Raw genomic sequence first — 7,743 nt, forward strand, 5'->3', positions numbered from 1 at the left:
AGCTCAGGGCGTATACCAGAATACGATTATTGGTGGGCTACACAACTAACAGGTAGCAAACAGTCTCCCCCCTGGCCTACCCCCACCCAGGAAGACCGAGACCCACAGCCCCTTCCCCAACAGGAAGGCTACACAGGAGCAAGGATCTGTGAGGATTTAATGCAGCGTTTGAGGTGAGAACAATGCAAAGGTTCATTTTTAAAGATCTTTTAATGGATTAGATGTGTCACACATAACTTTCACTGTGTTCCACATCACCGCTCAATTTATTCCTGTCCATCAGTGATGACATTAATGGTTCTGAACTTTGTGTTTGGAGTAAAGCTTCAGTCAGATCCCGACCAGTTCCACTGGACACGCTCGGCAACCACATCTCCCTTGTCGGGTCGGGACCACCTCTTCCTTACCACCAAGGATGCAGCACATCAGCCTGATGTTTTCTCTACATGTGTATAAAATAGTTTATACAGCCATGACATAAAATATGTAACAAAGCTTTACAACAGCTTTACGTTAATCTGTCTCTGCCAAGAGTCGCCCTCTTTCATTTTCTGGTCCAGTGTGTGAGCTCGGGTCTGATCTTCCGCCTCCGGTTGCAGACACACTCTGACAGTGGGAGGCAAGTCTTAGTTTGTCTGTCTGTCTGTTAGTAACATATAGTAACCCAAAGGTCTGCGCTCTCTGAGTGCTTCTAGCTTATTTCGGCTATAGTTCTGTCAGTCACACTGACCGACTGCACTGCACACCAAGACGTTTTCGTTTATTTGTGGCTCCACTGCTGAGGCCACCAAACAAAATTTTTGCTCCACTTCACCAAGGAGCACTCCAACTTCTCTCTGAAAGGTTTCTATTTTTTTTTTTTTTTTTGGCCATGATTTCCTCTTTGATTAGTAGCTCCTTCAAATTCAGTGTTATTCATGTCCAGCTTTTGAAAAGAAAACTGAATATCATGTTTTAAAATGACCCAGAAATGTCTATTGAATAGTGATATCAAATAAATAAAAATGTATTTATAAAGCACTTTTTATACAAGTGCTTTTCATGACAAAAACCATTTTTGAGAGTTACTAACACAAGCCATGGCACATTCAATTTAAAACAATTAAGAACTCTCTAACACATCTAACACAGAAAAAAACAACACGAACTGGTTCATTTTTATACTGAGTCTGTTTAATAAAATGTAGTGATCTACTTTATTAGAGGAGGTGATTCGAGTAGATCTAATAGAACCAGGACTGAGAGTGTCTGTGCGTCCAAGTTGCACCTGAGGTAATTTTCGTCTTAAGAAAGGCCGCCTAAAACCAGATTGATATTTTTATATTGTTTTTATTCAAAAACTCATTAAACTGAATAAAAACAAGCTTTTCTATAAATTTTTCTAAAAATGGTGAGTTTGATACAGGTTGGTAATTATTATTATTATTATTATTTTTAATTATTTATTTAGTTAGTTTTTTCTACCTGTCTTGTCCAGCATCATAGAAACAGAATGATGGTCAGACTGCTGTGTTGTGTTGAACAAGAAGAGCTTTATGTTATTTAAAGCCCCTGTTGATAACTTAAGTATTATTCTTTATCAGATTTGTCTATTGCTCAATTTATGCCGAACCTGACAAGGGGTGTGGAGGGAAAAAGAAATGGGAGAGTTAAAAAAAGAGAAAAAGATATAAGGAGACACCAGATAGAGGCACTCCAGACACCTGTAAGGAAACAGAAAACCACCTGCAACATCTCCAAAAAACAAACAAAAAAAAAGTCAGTAATTATTAAAAACAGTGAGGTCTAATGGGCTCGACACACGGGAGGCGACCAACGACAGCGACAGGCGAAACTCATCGCAACCTTCGTGAAACCGAACACACGGGACTCGACGGCAGCAGTGCCTGGAACCAAGAAATTTGATTGGTTATGATATTGGTGGGGATTTTGACATTTTCAAACCAGTCCGTGATGTGACAAAGTATGACAGAAGGAAAGTCAGAATATTTTGCACAAATTAACAGAAATCTTGCTGTTTACTGTATAAAAGAAAGACAACTCTGAGTTCATCCAAGTTTACAAAATAGGAAACAGCATCGTGAAATCATCATTTGATGGACGTCAAGGCTGATCGAGATAAATCCAGAACCTAAGTTTGGACAAATTCACTCTGGCGCCACGTGGCTGCCTGTTATTGAGCTCAAATCATCTATTCTTCTATGTTCAAAGTGTTTGCAGACTGCGCTGTCTAGCCTGCTCTCATTGGTCAGTCCATGAAGCCCCTCGCTGGTTGGCTGTAGTGCCGGGCGATAGCGACAAAAATGTAACATTTTTTATATTTTCTCGTGTCGCGTTGCATTTCACATGCACGAATGTCGCCTGTCGCTTGACTGGAGGAGGGCAGCAATTTTCGCCTCAATAGGTAGGTTCCATAGGAAATGAATAGAGAAGGAGTGACGTCGCCTCCCGTGTGTCGAGCCCATAAGTTCAGAAGAGGCATCACCATCCCCATTTTAAAGGCTGTGGGAAAAACGCCCATCTGAACAGAGCAATTTACGATATTTAAAAGCTCATACTTAAAGAAACCATAAAATGTTTTAAAAGTGACGTGGTATTTGAGTCTTGTGTTGGGCTAGTTGGGAGTAAACTTGACCAAGCACCTTCGCATCACCAAGGACAAAACTCTCCAGTTTCCAGGTAAGTTAACATTACGTTCCGGACCGGCTCTAATAGTATTGGTTTTACTTCTGAAGTGCTCTGAAAAGTTCTCACATGCAGCATCTGATGCTGTCATGGTGGACTTGCTAAAATCACCATTTATTAAGAGATCAATGTTTTAAAAAATGAATTTGGGATTGTTTTTGTTATCTGTCCTTAGGTTTGAGGTTTTTAAGTTGCTCATGTAAAATTTCATAATGAATTGTTAATTTTGTTTTTCTCCATTTCCTCCCTGTTCTCCTGCAACTTCTTTTCAGCTCTTCCACTTCCTCGCTTCTCCACGGCGTTTTGGATTCAGTTCATAAAGCTTTAAGCAAAGCTGCTGAGTCAATGGCTGACTCCAGTTTGTTGTTAAAATCTACAATAAAATCACATGATGCAAGTAAAATCGGAGCAGGAGTTTGGTAAAATGGGCAATAACATTTGCAGCCACTTCATAAGTTATGTATCGTTCCCTCACAATTCTCACCGGGGCCTCCTGTTCGAGAAAACTAGTGATATTAAAAAATACAAAGTAGTGGTCTGACCCAGCAGAGGACACATCAGTGGACCGGCCATCTGTTATGACCAAATCCAGGGTGTGTCCTCTGTTGTATGCAGTTATTTCAATCGTGTACGCATGAAGAAAGACAGTAGAGTGGTGCAGTGTCTTGAGATGAGGTTCATGAAAAAATAATAAGAGTGCATAGCAAGAATATCATCTGCAGTAAAGACTTGTTTTCTTGCAAAATGACAACGAGAAGGTGCTGTTGTGTTTTTATACGTTATAACGATAGCACTAGTGTTTCTTGAGGATTAGTAATGATTGTTGAATCCCACATTGGAAACACACACTCTTGCTCTGAATATGCATCATAGTTCAGATATAAACAGTGCAACAGTTTCCCTCTGCTTGAGCCATCTTGGCCATAACCAGTGACGTCAGTGTTTCCACCTGGAGAACAGCTGGTTCGCTGGTTGTGTTCACTCATTTACTGGGTAAAACAGCAGCTTGAATTTAGTTATTTTATGTCTTCCTGAAATAAATCATCTTATTGAAAGCGAGAACATTATTTTTTCACCTTCATTCTTCAACATTAACAGTGAGTCAGCTGCTTCTGGATGTTTTTTAATGAGCTTATTTGTTAATGGTTGTGGGCTGATAGTCGCTTCTTCGGTGCTTCTGGACAATATTTAGAATTAAAACCCTTTTTAAGATTGTTTATTTACCTTTTTGTCCATATTGATGCAGCTGTTTGACGTTTTTATATGAGAATAAAACAACTCTGGTCCTGACTGCATCATTATCAAAAAATATATGTAACCCCGCTAGTTTTAGGACCCAGTATTGCATTATTTTGTTGATCTAACTCAGATTAATCCGCCAGTTGTCAATCATCCCTATTGAACACACCTGTAGGTCAAAAATAGTAAACACGAAGCCTCATTGGTCGAAAAAGTTAAGCCCCGCCTTCCCATGCTCTTGACCGCCGAACTTTCCACAACAGCGTTAGACGCTGAGAGAGACTTGGATGGGAGACCGCTGTTGATACAAACTGAAAAGCTAATTGCCAAAAACCACCTATAAACTTGGGAAAATCGACCAAATATTCACAACAAACACCCTCGTGGACCTTGGAGGAAAGGACCCGAACGCTTGCAGAATATTTTGGAACTTGAAACTGACGCGATCAACACGGGTGCAGGGCGAAGCGGACCAAACCCTAACTTGAGAGCTGAATGTTAGAAGAGACCTGGTGAGTCAACTGGGGCTGGGATAAACTATTTAGCAGCTAACTGAGCAGCTAATGCTAACGCTATGCTAAAGCTAACCACGTTTTACATAGGAGGTGATGTACGGGGTTTCCCTCAGAGTGCACTTGTTTAGAAGCACTACGGTCATGTGCTAGTGTTATTTTAGTGCTGTTAGTTGAACCTTTATGTCCCAAAAAAGGGTTTAATGTTAATTTCGAAGTCATAAAACAGTAAAAGCTATTTTATTTGCCCTTGATAATTTAGCAGTGCGGCTGTAATGTAACAAGGCTGTCACAGCATAGCTCTAACATGCCGATACACTGACGTGCACTGTAAAACTATGCAATATGCGCATTTATTCATTTTATGACACATTTGGAAGATTTAAAACGAGACTAAATGTGGAAATATTTATTTTGGTTATAATCTAAAGATTTATTTTGGAAAAAAAGAAAAAACATTATTGGATTAAGTAAAGAATAAGATATATTGAAATATATTTGTAAATCAATTTATTTTACAAATTTATTTGTTTTGAACATGATTATTGAACATGATTATTGTTTAATATGTAAAGTTATGGTACAATAATTCATGTTAAAAGGACCATATTGTAGAGATTTTATTCACTGTAATTCATAGTGCATTCATGATTTCTGTCTAAAATGTGAACTTTTGATAAACGATTTAGCTGGGATTTAAAATATACATTCCATAAATAAGCTGTATTACAAAAATAGAATTGGAAATGAGTGTTAATGTTTTGTGCTATTACTATTTGGATTATAGCCTTACATTATTGAACATATGGCCATATAGTAATGTAGAAATGTGAACTTGATAAGCAGTAGCCCTGTTGTTTACAGGCTAGGTTTTTTGTGGGATCGTTGGATATGGAATTCTTCCTGACGAGGAAGATGGCGAGCCTTTTCCCTTGAACCGAACCAGAGCCATTCCAAGTTGGCCGTGAGAGAACTGGAGTTCTCCCACTACAAACTGTTACAACTGTGCGGTAGGACAAATCGCACCTCTCTCAGACTTTTGACTATTGGATCTTACTTGACTTGACTATTGAGCCGGCAGGACTTTACCGTATCTGAGCTCAGATAGGACACTGGGGTATTAATTGTATTTTTATTTCATTTCTGTATTCTTACATTTGAATGTGCACTGTTCTTTTCCAAGTGTTCAATACAATTTCAATTGAGTGCAACTTTATCTTTGAATCCAGTTTTCATTCGGCATTTTACACTACTTACCTTAGCCCTCCTACGAACCTAACTATTGGCCCAATTCTCATCAAACACCTACTTACACATAAGTAACTATATCTCTTCCTGTACTTGGCTACAGAATTTGGCGAGCCAGCCAGGAGGGCTATTTTGTGTAATTTGCAGAGTCGTTAACCCCCTACCATTAGTTCACCCCCTTAAGAGTAACTGGAACTTCACATTGACTTGTTTTTTTTTCTTGTGGTACTTTAAGTGTCCTAAAAATGGAAGCTGTGAAAACAGAGAATGTCAAAGTCCAAAATGCCATCTTAGTTAGTGGTTTAACTAACACCGAAATAGACAAAGAAATCTTTGAGTTCCTGAAAGGGTTCGGACCTGTCAATAGGCAAATTGACTTGACAACCAGTGACCAAGCTATTGTAGAATTTCAACATGAAGCTACTGCTAAAGAACTAGTGAAACAACATTTGCCTTGTGATAGGCCGTGCACAGCGAAACCTGAAGTTATTTATCACATCCAAAACCTAGCCAGCGCTTACAGTATTGAAACTAGTGCGTCCGCTACTGTAACTTATCTGTCTGAACTAAAAGATATAGCAGCGCGAAGCAACCGATCTTTTAAAGACCTTTTGATGGATGAATTAGCCAAGATTGGGGAGTCATTGGGTGGGGGAAGTCACACCACTGAGCCTTCAACTGAAGAAGAGCCCATGCCCTCCAGCGATTTGCCCCTACTATCGCCTCCTCAATCACCCAGAAGCGACCATGTAAGTGCCGAAACTTGTCCACTTACAGAAACTTTGAAGCCCACACCTCAGATTTCTGCCGATCTCTTGAACCCTCCTGAGGTGCAGCGAGTCATCGTCGAGCACATTGTCAAAAACAACGAAGTAGCTCCTCCACCAACCTCGCACTATAAACTGAAACCTTTCTCCGGAAGAGTCCCACATCCTTCTTTTGAAACTGATTATGACACTTGGCGCAGCAGTGTAGATTTCTGCCTTTCTGATCCTTCACTCACTGAAACCCAAGTTGTGCGAAGAATCGTCGAAAGTCTTTCACCTCCAGCAGCTAACATTGTAAAAGCTCTTGGTCCGAAAGCAAACCCCAAAACCTACCTTGAACATCTCGATTCAGCTTATGCCACTGTAGAGGATGGTGACGAACTATTTGCCCGTTTCCTAAACACCAATCAAAATGGCGGCGAAAAACCATCAGAATTCCTGCAAAGATTGCACACGGTAATGAACTTAGTCATAAAGAGAAATGGTATCACTTCCAGTGACATCAACAAACAGCTACTCCGACAGTTTTGCAGAGGTTGTTGGGACAGCTCATTGATTGCAAACCTCCAACTGGAACAAAAAAAGGATGATCCGCCCCATTTTGCTGAGCTCCTGCTCCAACTACGAACAGAGGAAGACAAACAGGCAAGTAAAGTCACACGTATGAAACACCATCTGGGTATCCAAAAGACTCGAGTCTACTCCAACATGCAAACAACATGCTCACAAGGTAGGAACAATTTTGAGCTCGACCTGGACGATAATTCTGCTGACCTCCACAAACAAATTGCTGATCTTCGAACACAAATCGCACAACTCAAAGCGGACAAGACAGACAAAAGACCAAACAAACCTCAAAAGGAACAAAGAAAGAAACCAATAAAGAAAACTCAGGATGAACCAAAAGAAATACAACAGATCACTGCAGGGCTCCCAAAACCCAAGCCTGGATACTGCTTTAGATGTGGGGAGGATGGTCATATTGTCTCCAGCTGTAGCAATGACCCCAATCCAGCACTAGTAGCAGCCAAAAGAAGTGCTCTCAAACAGAAACAGCGAGAATGGGAAATGTTCCACAAAGTCACAGAGTCCCCCTATTTAAACTAGAACCAGCGCCTGTCGCGGGACAGATGGGTGCTAACTCTGAACCACGTCCCACCAAGAAAAAGACGAAGAAAGTTTCATGCAAATCAGTCAGTGTCCCACCAGTACCTAAACTCCCAAAAAGACTTGTAGGCAGAAAATGTACAGCAAGAGTTTCCATCAATGAAGTTGATTGTAGTTGCTTGCTC

The 7,743-nt window shown here is 40.3% G+C and overlaps 1 long non-coding RNA gene across 1 annotated transcript; it reads left to right on the forward strand.

Moving 5' to 3' along the window:
- The first annotated feature begins 4,242 nt into the window (after positions 1-4,242).
- Positions 4,243-5,652, forward strand: LOC121650826. Its single transcript, XR_006012338.1, has 2 exons — positions 4,243-4,436; positions 5,301-5,652. It is a non-coding gene; the product is annotated as an uncharacterized LOC121650826 (long non-coding RNA).
- Positions 5,653-7,743: the final 2,091 nt, after the last annotated feature.

The sequence above is a fragment of the Melanotaenia boesemani genome, chromosome 12, assembly GCF_017639745.1.
Source record: "Melanotaenia boesemani isolate fMelBoe1 chromosome 12, fMelBoe1.pri, whole genome shotgun sequence".
Classification (NCBI taxonomy): Eukaryota; Metazoa; Chordata; class Actinopteri; order Atheriniformes; family Melanotaeniidae; genus Melanotaenia; species Melanotaenia boesemani.